Below are 18,117 nucleotides of genomic sequence, written 5' to 3' on the forward strand. Positions count from 1 at the left end.
AGTGAACAAGAAGATTTGGAAGCACGTAGATGGCAAAGAGGTTCATCCTATTAGAAAAGACAGAGAAAAGCTCATGTTGTATTTACACAGAAAGTTTTGAGATGGGGTTTTTAAGTCTAAAGAAAACCCTTTGCAGTTTATAGCCATGAGATGCTCTTAAAACAAAGGTTAGTACAGGGAAATGGAGAAGCAATGAACAAAGGAGTATTATCTTTTATGAGTACTTTATTAGTCTTCCCTTTGAAGAAATTTCAGTGTGGAGGCTGAAATCCTTACTGTTTCAAAGGTTTATAGTCAAGAGCAGTAACAATGCAGGATTTGCAGCCTTTGTTTGATTTTCGTGGTCTATGCAGTTCAAATGTGTAAAGAAAAGCATGGAAGTATGTGCCCAGGTGAGATGGAACTGGGCAGTCACACAGAACTGTTGGTTTTTCTGCAGTGCAGAGGTTTTTATTTACAGTAATAAATCCTGGGCAGATGGTCAGAAGTTCAATGACGTACATTGCTCAGGCAATCAGGAAACCTGTATATGTTTAGGATTAAGAAATTAAATTTTTGTCTTTCTTGCAAGAATGCTGAGAATTCTGTCATTTGCAGCATTGGGAAAGACATCAGAGGGTGATCTGGATGGATCTGCGGAAAGAGGCCTAATCAAAGGCCAGCTAGAGATGTGACTCTCTCACAGTACATATCCCACAAACAGTGAACGGGCCAATTTGGCCACAGGAAACATCATGGCTGTGATTGTACAGCCTCTGCCCAGTTCAATCCACTCTACTTACTGCTTCCAGGTTAAGCTATATGATATCATCTGGGCTGTCTTCTTCTGGACTTCCTTCTACAGGGTTTCTTCTTCTGGAAAGTTAATTTAGAGGTAGTTCAAGCCTTTTTTCAGGCACTTAACAAGTCCTTCAATGGGAAACTATGGATGATCTGCAGCAATGGTGGGTGGATTCGAATTGGAGAAAGAACCTGGACAACTTCTTCCTAAATTTGCTACCAAAAAAAAAAAAAAAAAAAAAAAAAAAAAAAAAAAAAAAAAAATTACTTTTTTACAATTTCCAAAGGAGAAAGAGCAGCAAAAAAATAACAAAAACAACCAGAATAAGGTTTTATCTCCCAGACCCATTTGGCCCACATCTGTTTCATGTTCCCCAATCCACACATGCAACCATGTTCAGAAGAAAACAAAAGGTATTCCAGAGATTTGGGAAGGTTATAAAAAGCTTTGGAAAGGTTATAAAAAGGTCCTTTGCAGGCAAGCCCACAATCAATGCTACTGTTATTTTGTGTAACTAATTTAAAGTAAGGTTTTCATTAACTCTCTTTATTTGATGCATTGTGAAACAAACTTAATGAGAATGTTTAGGCTGGCAAAAAAAGCAACACAAAATCCCACAAGAACCCAGTGTAACAGCATACATCAAGAGCTAAGTAACAAAGAAAATAACTCTAGATACACAAAGTCTGGGTTTTGCAGCTAGGCAGGAGGTGCACAAGTTTAAAGCTATGCAGGAATACCAAGGCTCTTCTCCCAGCAAAGATGTTAAGAAATCACCACTTTGTGCCATGACATGGAGCATAACTCACTGCTAAAAAGTTCTCTCAAATCAGTTATATTACATAGCAACATATTGACTTGGGCTAAGACCTTCACATTTCGAACTGCTGGGTGTCTGAGAGGTGTCACCAAGCAAGCAGAGAAAGGGAATTTGTGACCAAACCCAATACTAAACCTACTCAGCAACACTCCAAAACCCAGCCACACAATGCACGTTTTCTACCAAGAATTTGCTTTTAAAAGCCATCAATACCAGGATTTTCACTGTCGCGTGGACATAGAGCCAAAGATGTGAGGGATGTCAGCCACTCAATTAACTTTGCAGAATATCCTGTCACTGGAGGCACTCACCACTTCATCCTATGCTCCAGAGTGCAGAGCCTAATTTTTCCTTGTCCAGCTGAGCAGTTTATCTGCTGAACTACTGGATAGGCAAAATGTCCCCCTGTCCCAGTTACCATCACTTCATGCAAGGTTGTATCCATCCAACATGTTCTGAGGACACCAGACTGATCCCCTTCCTGCAGCTGTAGGTGCACACCTGGCTTCTCATCACTCTTAACTCTGGGGTTTCAGACAGTCCTCAGACCTTTGTGTAGAACTGATTGAGAGCCATGGTCCTCTGAATTCAAAGTCTGAGAGTCTCTCACATCCTGAGTAACTAATGTAAGGAAACAGAAGAAACACAGGCCTTGAAGTGTAGCACATGTGCGGGTAGGACATTCTTCTTGGGATTCTGAGACCTTTCTTAAGGGCTTCCTAACCAGCCTTTATCCCTTCTATTTCTGTCTGCAGATTGATATGGGTTTTGTGTATGTGTGTGTCAGGTCTCCAGATCATTCGAGTGGACCATAGCTTTTCATTTCCTCAGTGCATCAGGTCTTTTATCTTGTTCATTATGTGATTTCTGTTTATTTTCGTGCAAGTCACACAGGTAGAGGTGAATTACAAAGGCAAAATGTCTACTAAGCCACATAGTAAAATACATCTAACAATAATTTCATATGAAGAGGAAAATTTACATGTAAATGACAGTCTGTCCAGTTTACAAACAAGAAAGGAATGAGCAGTTGCAACTGAGAACCCATAAAGACTTATATAAAAGGATAATATTAATTAGCCCTGGAAGATGAAAGGCTGCCTACTCAGAGTAATTTTATCCTGATGGACCAAAAGCTACCACTTACTTAAATTTTCATCTAACTATGAGAAACAAGAAGTCCAAACTGTAGTGTCTAATTGAGACCATGGATTACCAGTACCTAGCTTCAGGAACTGACACTAGTCCTACAGTATCTAAATTCAGGAGAGCAACTGTGACTCAAGGCTTGTGACATATGACTGGAAAAGTGGCTAAAAAGCCTCCGACATCTGGCAGGCAGGGGCAGAATCCAGTCTACAGCCAACAGGCCCCATGTAAACAGGACCTTGCTTTCTCAGCCCAGTTATCCTTGTAGACAAGAACTAGCTCCCACCTATCACTAGTGACACTATTTTTCAGGCATCATGACAAGAGATACGACACTGCAGTCAGCTGAGGAGGAAGAAACATGGGGAAAGTGCACTTGGTCCTCCCTGCAGGTAGCTGCCAGAAAAGCAAGGGTTACAACATCCAGCCACTGATGACTTTACTCAAAGCACAGAGAGCTGTAGAATGTTGGTTGGCAGTGACTTTATCTCATCCCAGTTTAGCTCCCAAGCAGACAGATCTAGTGCTCAGTCACATCCACAATCCTGCATTGCCACCTCATTAAGGGGGTGCTGAATTTATGAACCCATCTTCAGCTGTGGCTCACTGGAAATGCCAGACCACAGCCTCATGCCAGCCTTCCAATTTTAGTGCAACAAGGAAACAGCTGGAAAATGTTGCCACTTGAGGAGGGTTTTCAGTGTTAGGGACTGTGATTGCTGTTTCCTGGGGTGCTCCTAAGTCTGCAGAGCACCTCCTTTGTGTTGCTTGCTACCCTCAAAAGCAACGCCACTTCTTGAAGGTATCAGTCAGCAGAGAACAGTGCCATTGCTGACACACACAGTGACTTATTCACATCACCTACAAAAGAGGCAAGTCACACTAAGGTCAGGTGCTGCAGACAAAGTAAATAGTTTACTATAATGTGTGTGGTGAATAATAATGCTAAGCATTAGAACATCATTACAGAACAAAGGAGAGGATGGGGAAATGTGTGTTTCCCCTTGCTTACGATTTCTTGAATGATCAGAATCAGGGGAAAATGAAGTTGAGAGGATGGGGGTAGGAGAGGAGCTCTCTGAATCAACCTTTTTCTCCTTCCTTATCCCAGCCTTATTTACAAAATGCAACATACATGATCTGTGTATAAATGAGCAAAACTTGTAGTGCATACCAAATCTGCAATCCAATAATTTGTATTTGAATGTTTTAGCAAAAAACTGACTGTGACTACAAACACTTCACAGACTAATTTTCAGATTCATGAGTTTTGCTTGATTTGCCTACATGTTCTCTGAGCTCTCTGCCAAAAAATATTTCCTTTCTTGCACTGAAACATAGCACTGACATGTGTCAAACTATTTCTTTTGTATGGGCTTAAGCAGACTTCTTCCTCTTTCTGCTTTTTGTAGATTCATACACATTAGACACACATCTTTGGGTTTTAATTATAAAATTAATGTAGACAGCAACCAGAAATAAAACTGACAAATCTAATTTCCCAAGTAACTCAATATCATCTCAGGATCTCTGAGGAAAACAAAAAAAATTATATCCAAGGGGTTACAAGAATGTTTCTAAAGGGACAAACTTGAAAAAAGTAAAAACGTGGATCAGATTAATAGAAGAGCATGTCCCTAACATCAAAATCCATATTTTTCACCAGATAGGAGAATGTGATGGTATTTTAAACATTACATAACATTTCATACTGCTTCTAATCCCAGGCATTTAAGGGAAAGATAGATAGATCTGTCTGTCTATCTATCTATCTATCTATCTATCTATGTATCTATGTTGTAAATGCATCTTACAGGAAAATAATTTCTGAAGTAATTGTTTAATGATCCTATACAAGTAGTTAGGAATATTTCCTTTTTAAAGTACCAATATACAGACAATTGTAAAACAAACAGCTTCTGTAAGGATTTAGGATCCACATATGAGAAGCTGGTATTCTTCTTCACTGCCATCAATAGAGAGGCCAGTTTCTCAGTTAAACAATGGAAATTGAAAGAATGGGCTGAGAGTCCTATGGAAAAAATTCACTAAGCCCTTCCCAGGGCCACAGAGAAGCTCAGAACTGTGTTCATGACACGGTGTCTCCAAAGTCCTCTGCTCTCTTCTGAAGGACTGAGTTGGAGATACTTCATGGAATGTCCATTGGTCTGGCTCAGCAATGTGCACTGAGCAGTTTCTCCTGCCTAAACCAAACTGCAACAAAAACACAGAGAGCCTTGAGCTGAAGGCTGGGGGCTTGCAGGTCTGCAAGTTCCTTCCTCTTTGGAAAGGAATCTGGGGACCCGAACCTCAACGTCCAGTGCTCCCTAGTGCAGAAGCAGCCAGGCCACGGAAACTGCATGGCACAACATCCATTTTTTTCTCACACTGCAATGTCTTTCAGGTTATGTCCAAACACACCCATGTCTACGAGGAGGGAGTCATAGACACAAAACAGTAGCCTTTGCCTACCTAGCTCAGAGGCATGTAGGTTTTGCAAAGGATAAGGCCCTAGTTTAGGCTCCCAAAGGTTGATGTGTGAGCAGAGTGCTTATGTTCCCTTTACAGGCAGTGGAAAAGCAAGCCACTAAGTTAGGTTGAGAGAGTTTGCAGTGCTATTCAGCTTCCCAGACGTAGGTGCCTGTTTTAGAGACAGGAACTATTATACCCAGCCAGCTGGGTGGCTCCCCAAACTCCACTGACTACATGTATGATAGCAGACACACTGACACCTACAAGTTCAGCTGTGTGGGACATAGCTTAGGCTAACATGGACTGTATCTGCCTGCCAGAGTCAAGGTGAACATTGAGACCTACAATTCCCACTTACTTTTCCAGTCTGCTAAAAAAACTAAAACCATCCATAGGCAAAAACTTGCTTTGAGGAACCTGTAACTTTTAGCCTATGGGTCTTGCTGACTTTTCCATCACTATTTTATTTTTTACAGTCTTGCTCTGGGCTATGCACAAATGTATCTGGACTCTAGCATACAAAACTTTTCAGAATCTCTTGAAAGATTTTATTTGGAAGTGAAATTTATGCAAGTGTGTATTAATGATTTGGCATCTTAAAGGGGTTATTTTGAGTGCTATCTTTAACTTCATTACCATTAAATTATTCCTTAAATTATTCCAAAGAGATTGTGGGCTAATGCTTTGCACCAATTTAAAAATTCATATAGAGAGTTTGTCATAGTTCACAGTCAAGAGTATATTTAAAGAGTGGAAACCAGTTAAGCAGCTTTTGGGAGACCAAGAGGTGTTTATCGCAGTTACACAATGTTGACACTTATCTATATTTTTTCTCCATAGAGTGATTTTGCAATCAAAACTTGAGCAGGTGGAAATCCATCACAAATACCAAAATCATTTCAGAAAACACAATCCACACAGCCCTTATTTTGCAAGTAATTATTGCCACATGCATGCAGTAAAGCTGAAAAGCTTCTAGAAATCAAGTTCAATTTGAACAGGCACTCCCAGGTGGTTTCCACTCCTAAAGAAGAACGTAATAGAAAACAGCATCTTGAGAGAAACATTCATCTCCAATAATTTGGCTGTGCCCAGTAAGGTCAGCATGCAGACAGACCGAATCTCAGGGCTGTAATCCATTTCCCTTATAGATGTAATACTAAAGGACAGAATCAAGGAATAATGGGCTTTCTTAATCCTTTATGGGATCCTAGGATTGGCTATAGGAACTACTGGTGCTGGGAGCTTTTAAGTGTGGAAAATGTGAGGAATGTAGCTATTCCACATAAACTGTTCTAATGAATATTGTTTATCCTTAGCCAATGCTGCACTGAATCACTGCAAGGGAAAAGGAAGTACAGGCAACTGAATGTACACCTAGATTCATCCTTAGGTTAATGGGGTCAGAGCAAAATCTTTTAGCTACTGACCAAGAGATCAATTACTTATTATGTTCAATGACCACTGAGAATATATTTGAAATATTTTTTCAAGGTGAAATCCTTGCCTTGTGAGGTGTTTTCTTAATTAGAAGATACTTTGGCTGTGTGAACATGACTTTTGGGGGTTAAAGGATATGTAAGGGACAATTCTGTTACTTACAGGAACACTTTATTTTCCTGTCATGCATTTCCACACCTCCTGAGGTTTTGCTAAGTACTTTAAAGTTACTGTGGGATAGGGGACAATTGGTATTACCACTATAAAGTCTTCCCCTCTGTCCGCCACAGCATGAATCAGAAGTATAAATTGCTGTGCCTAAGTGGGTGAAGTAAGAAATAGACTGTTCCCACTGGAAAGATAAGTGACTGGAAATGAGCCCAAAAATTTGTGCTTAGGAGTCTCAAAGCTGGAATACTGCTAGAGTGGATTACCAGGGAAACCAGCAATGAGTAGGAGCCAGAGCCTAAACATCTGACTGTTTTCCTGGCATACATTTCGGAGAGATGCAGTGTGCATAAAGAACTTGGATATACTTCACTACCCACCTCAGTAAAGAAATATTTTTTACGAAGTTGCCGTTGAAAAGAATTTCTGGTTTAACCTTTGATTTCTAAGTGTTATCCATTCTATATCCAATGACCCTGGGTTACAGCAAACAGCATCTTTTTTTTTTTTTTTTTTTGGCTACATGAAGGTATGGCAAAAGAGGAAGGATGAATCTGCACAATTAAACTCCTACTCCTTATTGTCAGTGGCACAGGACCCTCTACATGTTCTCCTTTGCCCAGAGATGGAAGTAGAATGCCCACCCACCCTACATTTCCTCCTTTGACAAACACTGCCAACATCTTTCCAGGAGACAATTATAACAACAGTCCTCCCTTGTCATCTCCCTGTCTCTGTCTTTCCACTTTCTGAAAAAAAAAAGAGTCTTGCTGTTTTTATATATTTTCCAAATCACTGCTACGTCTTCTAAGTTTTGCATTTTCACCTGACTTTCAATCCCACTTTCAAGTTTTTTTCCCTCCACACTTGCAACAACTGGAAATACATTCTAGAAAAATGTCTTAAAAAACACTAATGACCCCAAGATGGCCAAGCTCAAACCTGTATATATGTATACACATGCACACATGCAGCTTCTCTGCAAGGTCTACTATGAATGCAGAATTTGCCCTAATTCTGAGAAACTCACTCCTCCACACTCACACATACTCTAATGCACTCCTTCTTGTACCAATCCACCCTCTCCCACGCTGACATATATATTCTCTCTCTCCTTCACCACTCTCTTTGCCTCTGAGCTAAATTACTCTACTGTGGAAATTGCCATCAGCAATTTTCACCCTCTGCTGTTCTTTCAAGGAGTTTATGCAGTGGTGCAGTCAGGATGCTCAATTAGTTACTTGATATCTTTTGAGCTATTTCCAAACTATTTGCACACTTGCTACAGAACAGCAATGTTTCTTACCATCTCTGTGCACTTAGGGCGTGGGCTGAGCTGGATGAGGTTGAATCTTTCTGTTGATTTCTTAATCAGAATCAAATGGGTGTTTTTGACATGACGTAGCTCACATTACAAGGTCTCTGCCCAGCTACAAAGCACCAGTACATTAACTGTATTTTATGGGAAGAAGGTTAGGTCGGAGGCTGGAGCAATGTCCTAGGAATTGGAGTTAGCTCTCCTGGTGCTGTCACTAAAGGGATTGATGTCCCGGTCTCTTTGCTCAAGCGTGTAGCACCACCCAGCTGCTTGTTCCCATCCTCACAGCTCATGGTGAAGACTGTGATGAACAGGCTGAACATTCTGAGGCTGTTTCAGAGTACAGTCAGACAGGTTGTCTTAGATACAGACGTACCCCATGAGGACACTGCATCATGCCCAGGTCAGAGACGTGAGAGTGGCTGTGAACCATTTTCCTTACATTCAAGCTTGAAAGGAAGTGAGAAGGTCCCAGCTGAATTCATAGCTTGAGCTCTTGACACCGTTTGTTTCCCAGGTGGCCATGAGAAAAGTCCTCTTACTTTTCTGCACTTCAGTTTCTCTGTTATAAAAAACCAGCACCTTCTACCTCGCGGGGAAATTTTGAGGACAAAACTGTAAAGGACTGTGGGCACTATCACTCTAGAATAACAAAAGGTACAAGCACCCAAGAAAATTTTTGCTTTTCAGATATGAGGATAAAAAACCAAATAAACCAGGTTAAAATGCTTACATTTGGGATGGATGGGGGAGTGTTATAAAGGTTGCTTATTACCTGTCTACAGAGCCCTATGACACTGTAGAACCAGTTGGTGTTAGGATTATGCCATAATCTACAGTTTGATGAGCTGAACAAGCCACAGCAGATGATTTTTTTAACTAGTCCTTCAGATTTATTCTTATTGAATAACAAAATATAATCAAATGCACGTATATGAGTGGGCTTAAGGGAGTCTAAGTGGAGTGACAAAGTAGATTAATCTTTATCACACATTAAAAATGTGAGTCCTTAATATTGATTATTCTCAGGCAATAATCTTGGTGGTTATATCTAAAAAGCTGGGCTTTTTAGTTATACTGAAGCACTCAGTTGCTGAAGGAAGAATAGTAGGAGCTCATTTCTCACCCAAGGGCACATCAAAGAGTTGGGAATTTAAGGAAATTGTAGCTTATTGAAAATCTAGATTAATATCTAGTGATGTCCTTGGAAAATTTTTTATCGACAGTACCTGCCCCTGTGAAAATCTCATGCTGCCAAAAATAAGCTTTTTGTTCAAGAGAAATGCTGATTTTGTGGGAAGTGAAGGGAACCTTTACTCAGCTATTCTGATCTTTTAAGTAAATATTTATTTATTTTCTGCGTGAAGTTATAAAATTTCTTGGGAATACAGATAATGTAGCAGGAGGAAAAGTAATTACTGTAATTTTGCCTGTGCTTTCAGAAAATAATCCATCTGATAAGCACCCCATTTACATTTTGTGAATTGCACAGTTCAGCATAGAGGCATCTCAACTAGATGCATGCAGTCCATGTTTATCAAATACTATGATTCTCCTGCTAACAGAAGTATTTGTCTTGGCCTTTTCGCTTTTCAAAGACCAGATGATTAAGATGTCATCGACATTAAGCGTGCCTTGCATCTATTTCTCAAGGAATGATGTGGTCAGAGGTGGTCCCTGACGGTTAGAAATCCTTTGAAAAAAGAAAGGAGAACCACAGCTCATGAGGACAGTCAGACACCAAACAGCTGTTCCTTGTTTACACAGACCCAAAGGAGGTCCAAGTCCCATCTGCATCTCTGGGAAAGGGATGCTACAAGCATCCAACCAGCTCTTTTCTGTCATCTTCTTAGAGGTTTACTTTCTGGCAGAGAAAAACATCTGTCCCTTTGATTTTCTGGGGATAAATGAGAAGCCTCTGAAAGAAAACCTCATTAATTCCCTGTGCTACAGATGACATCAAATAAGACATTCTTTAGGAAGTGAAGTGACAGACTGTGGGGGAGAGGGGAATGAGAACTGACCTAGCAGCCATGCCTGCCAGGTAGCATGAGGACAGTCAGTTCTTATCAATGTGAATGAGGACTGAAGGCACTCAGCACCTTGCATGATTGAGCCCAAACTGAAAGCAGCCTTTCTCATCAAAATTGCACTGCCTTCCTCCTTCCCAAAAGGCACACTAATTCATAGGAATTTGTTATCCTTGCCAGTTGTTTCCAACTGAGCTCTTTTGACCTCCCTTCCCATCATTCGATGGGAGAGTGAGATGTGTGCACACCAGCTGAGAGATTCAGGGCACGTCAGAGGCAGCCCAGGTCGACTTCCATTGGCCACACCACATCTTCTTTCCTATCATCCCACCTCATTTCAACCTCAGTTGCGTGTCCTTTTTCAGAGCAAAGCCTGGGAAAGAGACAGACAGGTGCGTGTCGGTCACCACTTGGTGCATCATTCAAGTGTGGGCTCAGGGCTTGCAGAGATACCTGTGGGATACCCGTGTCACACACTGTCCAAGCATGCAAATAAGAAAGGCAGGGTGCCACCTGCTTGGAAGGGTCTGAGGGCTCCTCTCTTTCTCCCCTTCTCCTGAACTTTTCCTACCAAGCCTCAATCCAAGTGGAAGCTGAGCTACATCATCTTATATGGGTTTCCAGCACGAGAGGTGTTCATTACATTTTATTATTTTTTTGTGCAGGAATTTGTAGCTATCAAATAGTGTTCATGCGACATACAGTAATACATTTTTATCCGCAGAATACCTTCCCCTGTGTTTTTACACTTTCCATCCTCTGCAGAGGAATGCACAAAATATTTCTAAGGCATCAGGCTTGTTACACAGATTTTTCCTCACTGCCTGTGTGCCAAAGCATTTCACAGTAAGACTCATGAGGCTGTGCACAGTGAAAAGCAAGGAAAGCTGTTGCAGAATGACGCCACAATGTGTGTGGGAGAGGGAAGGAGGAGTCAGTCATGAGACCAACAACTGAAGGAGAAATAAATTAAGAGTCATAAAACAAACTGCCATTCAAAAGTCCCTTTCCACAGCAAGGCCATTACTGAGGTTTCTGTTGGCTTCACAAAATGAGAATAATTGAGGAATAGTCCTGAGTATACATTTCAGTTCCTGTCCTGTGTGTCACAGTCACCCTCTTTCATTTCTAGCTGCAAATATAGAGGAAAACATATTTGACTCAGCAGCTCCACCTTTTAACATCTACTTCCTTCAAAGTGTATGGAGAAACAGGGGTCAGAAAAATGGTATCATGTTAACACCCGTCCAGGTCTTTCCTCCTAGAGAGGCCCCCCCTTCCTACTGCCTGAGGTGCAGCAAAATATAACTTGAAAAACCACTTTTTGTGACTTTAGGTTTTTTGTCTTGATTGCACTTGCATATAAAGAAACACACAACCTGAGTTGAGATTGCTTTGAGTGAAGAAAGTAACAGTGCAAAATATAAAAAAACTAGTCACTAGATGATATAAATATATTTGCCATTAAGTAATTTCCAAACAAATGGAGCCTGCATTTGTTTAGTGGCCTTTAACCTTAGTCTTAGAACAGCTCTTGAAACACTGAGCTAACAAAATCAAAGCTCACTTCTTTTGCTAGATTTCACAATGAATCTCTACTCTGCCATGCTCAGCAAAAAGAAAAACACCATGAAGGCAAACTCTGTAATAAAGAATAGTTAATCCTCTTCTTCTTCCTTTAGGAAAAATGTCTTCTCTCTAGCTTCACCCTGCTTACTTTTAACACACACCCCACACACACCGCCCTACCTTCCCATGCATCCTCCCTACCCATGTCTGGTTTTGTGGACTCACCATCTTCCTTGGCTATTGAGCAACAATATGCTCTGGTCCAAAAGCACTGTAGATGCCAGCAGTGCTGTGAAAACTGTATCTGTTTAATGCCTTATCAGTACCTATGCCAGATACAGCTAGAGTTCAAAAATTACACGTGATACTAGGATACTGGAGGTGAATATACAAATTGCACTTTGTCAAGATGAGGGAGGAAAACCTACATCACTGAATCCACTGCTGCTTTTGAATACATTATCTCTCCCCTCTGTCTGTGCCACAAAGAAGAAATGTTTTAGGAATGTCTTTCCACCCCCGTATGTCCATAACTGTAAGGTATTCTTCAGCATTAAAGATCTTTATGCACCCTCTGACACAGTATCCAGATTTTTATCCATTTCTTTGATACATTAAAATATAAAACCACTTGGATCTTGAAACAGATAACACACAAAATCAGATGCTGTGTCCAAACAGCTTTCATGCCACTGCTGAAGCTGTCAGCAAGATGGTAATTTACTTGATTTTGAGTGTGCAAAATGTTAAAAGTTGTTTGTGCTTGAATTGGTTTCAAAACAGATGGGGTCTCCTTCTTCCTATGAATTTTATTTAGCCCACATCATTGCCTACACACCAATGTATTGCATGGATTATAATGTCCTTCCTACCCACCTGACTTACCTGTGAGGAGAGGTCTCCTTTTGACTGTGATATAACCTGACCTTTCCCAACAGCTATGTTTTTGTCTTCCTTCAAATGTTTGCATGTCTGCTGGTGCCTGAGTTCTGTCAATTAAGTAATAACTGGCCCTGTTTTTAGTTGGGTGATCTGAGAATATTAAAATAGTAATTGGCAATGGGAAAGTTGCAATATTTTTTCACCAAGAGTTTTATGATACTTGTTTTCAGGGGATAACTAGATCTCCCACAGCCTTCACCATCACCTGTTTTTTATATGCGTAAAGCTGCTTTGACGTGTATTTAAAACTTCACTATCTTTGCAAGATAGTGTATCTAGAAGTCATGCTACACAAGGCAATTAGAAGTTTATAACAGGAATTTCAGCCTGTTTCTAATCCAAGACTGTCTATATTTCTTCAGTCTCTAAAAAGAAATCATCCTTTTAACCTTTTTCTTTAGCTCGTCAAGTAGAGCAAGCATTTGAATTCAAAAAGCTGCTGCCTTTCCCCCTCATGCACAGCTTCTCTGGATTCCTAAACCTTGCAAATAAAAAGTTACAGTTTTCTTCATCTGAACAGTTCTGTGGGAAAGGATAAGGATGTTAAAATTCACAAGATAACCATTTCATATCTGAGGCCTTGAAAAAAAATGCAACATGGGACCTGGAGAGCAGGGAAAAGACGGCTCTGGAGAATGATATTTCCTAAAGATTCATCTTTACAGTTGCAATTAACTTCCCCAATACCTTTTGGATAAAAGTTATCAGATAAGAGATCAAGAGAGAGAACATGATTTAGCTCTAGCAAGTCTCGATTTACAATCTGTCTTCCCTGATCTGAGCTCATTTTGTGCAACTCCTGTGTCATGTTCCTCTCTTGCAGAGATGGAAGAAAGAGTTTAAGTCAAAATAGATAAGTGTAGAGCCCCCAGAAGCCAAAATGAAATGTCTCTTAATGGCATTTTTATGGCACTCCCAGGATATCACTGTATCCTACAGGGCTATTATGAGGGGAATTTCATCTCCTTTACTCGAAAAAGCTTTGGTGACATTCCGAAAAAAATGCATAATGCAGCAATTTAAAATAGCTAAAATATTTGGTTCAAGTTTCCCGGATTTCAACTCTGCCTGAAAAAAAAAATATGGAGGAAGGGAGGCACATAAGAAAAAGGAGAGAAATAGAAATAACCCACTCTCCCTTCCTTCTTTTGCTCTCTTCTCCCACCTCTCCCTGACTGATTCGAAATCACCCTGTGGATCGAGGGGGAGGATGCTGCTGCTGAGGAGCGCTCTCTGCCAGGCTTCTCTGTGGAGAGGTCTGATTTTCATGAGCATGAACAGGAGACCTCTCCCTGATCATGTTTCCAGGACTGGATTATTAATGGCTGTATTTCCATCCCTCTAATTACTTCCTTTTCTGGTGATGTCTTTTTTAGTCTTAACAGCAGCTAATGCACACCCAGCACATACTAAGTAATGAAAATGCACAATCAAGGCACACATGTCTTGCGACTGCTGTTTATACCCAAGGATTTAAAACTAGTAACAAGGGAGGTTAATGTTATTCTTAGGAGATAACACTCGTTGCTATGGTGAAGATCTGTCACTCACTCTTGGGAAGATGTCACCTGAGCTATGAATGTTTGATGGCATTTTTGCTTTTGAGATGAGCAGTAGTAATTACTCCAAAGCAGATGCTAACCCCTCTGATTCTGAGCAGACATCTCATGTAGGTGCTTTGTACTTGAACAGGCTCCTCTCTGCCTTCTCGGTGGGCTCAATGTGCTGGCATTGACTGGGTTTTTCAACACCTGAAGAAACAATGGAAAACAGCAAGAGCTAGTGTCAGAAGATAAAAATAGTCTCACACAAAAATCCCAAAACTACCAGGAGACTTAAATTTTTTGTCTTTTAATGGGTGTTACAGTTTGCATCATATTTTGAGGATCCTTCAGCTTTTTAAAATACATAAAATTTCATTAGGCCTGATCTGCTGATCACAGCTTCATGATCTGCACTTCCTGCTAAAATTTATTCAGGCAATAATCCACAAGAAATTGGTTGTTTTCAGCAGTTTATGACTTGTTATTTAACATTTAACAGAATGGCAATTTATTTTGGTAACAACCAATACTGAGAGGTTTATTGCCATTGTAAACCATAATCAACTGTTTGTATCATTACCAGTTTTTCAACATATAAAAATGGCCAGCTGCATTGGAAAATTGCTTAGCAGCTATAAAAATTTGCACTGAAGATTATGTATGAGGTTGTTTCACCTTAAAGGTCAAAAGTCTTTAGAGAAACCACTTACTTCAGTGTACGTTTTCAGCAGACTGGTAAAACCCAAACCCCGAAGGACAAAACTGAAGCATTTCCCAGTAATTTTTTCAATTATAAATATGAGAAAGGAATCTGTAGGAGATGGACAGTGCAGAAGATTGCACTTTCTTTATCACAGCATCAGGCCAGAAACTAAATCTTGTTGTCTTTATAGACGTTGCAACTGTTTTGCTGAATTGTACTGTACTCACCAAATAGCTTAATCATCAAGGCTTCCCATTGATCTCCTAGTATCAGGCAACTGGACACCGATTTCATAATCGACATGTTTAGAAAGATTCAAGATACTTCCATTTTGATTGAAATAAGTTACAAAGGAGAGCATAAGTTTTACAACTGTGTATCAGTTCTTCATATTAAACCATTACAGTGGGCCAAATCTCAGTGAGTAGTTAACAGTGAGCAATTCAAGTTTAAAAATTATTTTCTATTAGTGCTCTCAAAAGAATTTACAGTCTGCAATTTCCTTTTTTTTCTACTTATTTTGCCAATATTTCTTTTTACTCCATAGTTGCTGTAGCAGTTACTGCTGGATATTTGAGCTGAGTGTAAGCACGAGACCTCTTCTATCTCTACTGTGTCAGTGGTTATGCACATTTGCACAGTTCATGCAAAAGTTCATGTGGGAATAAAAGCAGTGCTTTCCTCTTAACACTTGTACCTACCTCAAAAGTCCATTCCTCTAATTCATTTGTGCTACTAAAACTTTCACTAAGCAAAGCCACTCATAGAGGAGAAAAATGGATGAAAAACATCCATTTAAACCTTTGAGCAGGTAAGAGCAGGTTTGTGTTGTTTTTTTTTTTAAATTTATGTTTAGTAGGATACATTCAGCTCTTTAATGTTGATTGGAATTTCTGGTAGAAAACTTTAATTCGTTTTTTCCACCAGTTTTCAAATATCATGAAGCAAGTTAATCCCTCCTATAACTCCAGGGAATCTGAGGATATTAAGGCAGAGATTACTTTGGCACTGCATTTCTTGTTTAATGTGCTTACCTGCTCACATACACCTTTTAAACATGAAGAGTGATGGCTGCAGAATTTCATTATTCACATTCAAATTATGTGAAATATAGGAAATGCCATGGCTCCAATTCTCTGATAATTTTTGGGTTCCACTTCCTGTAACCTGGAGCTGGTTATTAGGACTGCCAGACAAATGCAGCTGTTGCTACTCTGCTTTGCCGGAAACAGAAGCGTTCTACCTCCACAAAAGTGTCCAACAGGCACTTTTTTCTTTTCCAAAAGAAAACTGAAGAGACATTCTCCTTGGAAGCACAGACCCCCATGTCAATCACCTTAGAAGCAATAAGATAATTTCTCTTTAAAAGAAAAATAAAAAATAACAAGAAGCGCTTACTTTTTACTCATTCACAAGCCTAGAAATAATAAATGACATGAAAGAAACTGAAACAAAGTCCTCAGGGAAAAAACCCACAAACTCATATCCACTGCCTCACCATATTCAGCCTGTCTTTCATGCTGTTAAAAAATTCTCTTCAGCCCTGGGCATTGGTAGCAAAACTGCAGCAATGAGGATCAGGCAATCTTGCCTGCCAGTCAGAGGTATTAGCAATTTGCTGGCTGCAGAAAAACTAAAAATAAAAGGGGAGTATTTCATAAAGCAACAAAAGCAAGGCAGCCTCATTTCTACCAGGCTGCCTCGGTGTAGCTATAGGCTGCCAGGTATCAGATATGAAGAGCATTTATACCTGTTCAATGCTTTTCCACAAGTGCAAGCAGGGGTAAAAAAGCAGGCACAAAGGCCAGTGGAAAAAACCCTGTATTCTTCAGTTTACCTTTACTGACTGAAATAACTTGCTATCAGAATCATTAGCAACCTCTGCAGGGGAAAATGTCAATCAGAGGGTGGCTTTTCCAGGCACTGATGAGTTATTTAACTGAAACAGTGGCTTTGTCTTTTATTAAATCATTTTCCTCTCTACACTTTTATGAAACACTGAGTCATTCAAAAATTTGAAAACATTTATGTTCATTCTTTTTGCTGCATTTTGGGAAATGGTATCACGTCCCCAAACCCCTCAGCTCCAGCTGTTTTGCAAGGTGTAGCTTTAGAATTGTCATGTTTACAGTTTTTCAGATTGGGCTGTAAAAGACTACGCTTGCATATTTAGTAAAGGCTATTGGTAACACAAGCTTGTAGGAGTAGACTCACTTTCAGGCCTGTAATGTCATTTGCTGATGTGTTCAGCATCCTCACCTAGGGACATCCCAAACCAGGAGCTCACCAGGCACCAAGGACATCTCAGCACTCAGCTTTTTCTTGTCATCCATGGACAGGCTTTCGAAAGAGGACTTTTCACAATATAGAACCAACTTATGAGTGCTTCTCACCTGCACTCTCAATACAACAAAACCTGGATGTTTTTTCAACTAAGCTTCAAGCCAACATGAGTAAAGAGGTCAACTTTCCCCTGCACTAGCTGCTCAGCAGCTGATGCTGAGGCAGCACAAGCTGATTTATATTCTGTAGGGTCACTTAAACCCTGAAGTGTTAAGCTAAAGTGTCAGACAAGTCCCCATGGGGCGAATCTCTGCAGCTCTTGGAGAACTGTTTCTTAGGAGGAGAGTTCCAACCCTCATTAGGATTTGTTTTGTATATGGATTTCTTCCTTCCTCACTGAATTGGAAGGACTAATTAGAAATAGTTATCACTGCTGACATTCAAAGCATTATTAGAATGTCAGCCCACTGAAAAAAAAGAAAATTCATTCTGAAGTAGGAGATCCTGATGATTCAGGTGTTGTTAGACTCCAATGGGGTAACTTTTAAAGCTTTTCTCAGCATCAGGTCCAGCAACCTGGCTTTCATGGCAAACCAGTGAGACTGGAGTACAACTGATGCCCTCTGAACCTGTGGGCTGCTTGCTTTTTGTGTTTGTTTTGGGTTGCTTTTTTTTTTTTCTTTTTTGTATTGTTTTGCTGTGCAAAGATTTTTCATTTGCTTTGGTTATATGGATTCTGTAAGGTGCTATCACTAGTTTTGTCACCAAATTTCAGCTGAACATTTATAGGCACAAATAAATCCATTCCTCTGGTGAGGAGAGGAGACAAAAGGAGAAGAGTTGGACTCATTGATCCTTGTGGGTCCCTTCCAACTCAGGATAGTCTATGGTTCTCTTC

The 18,117-nt window shown here is 40.1% G+C and overlaps 1 long non-coding RNA gene across 1 annotated transcript; it reads right to left on the reverse strand.

Annotated features, from left to right (window-relative positions):
• Positions 1–244: 244 nt before the first annotated feature.
• LOC136285953 (uncharacterized) lies at positions 245–16,079 on the reverse strand. Its single transcript, XR_010719612.1, has 3 exons — positions 15,971–16,079; positions 14,332–14,440; positions 245–996 (listed from the first exon to the last, which is right to left on the reverse strand). It is a non-coding gene; the product is annotated as an uncharacterized lncRNA (long non-coding RNA).
• Between the last annotated feature and the right edge of the window lie 2,038 nt (positions 16,080–18,117).

This window comes from Chamaea fasciata, unplaced genomic scaffold, assembly GCF_029207755.1.
Source record: "Chamaea fasciata isolate MVZ Bird 193981 ecotype frontalis unplaced genomic scaffold, bChaFas1.0.hap1 SCAF_2, whole genome shotgun sequence".
NCBI lineage: Eukaryota > Metazoa > Chordata > Aves > Passeriformes > Sylviidae > Chamaea > Chamaea fasciata.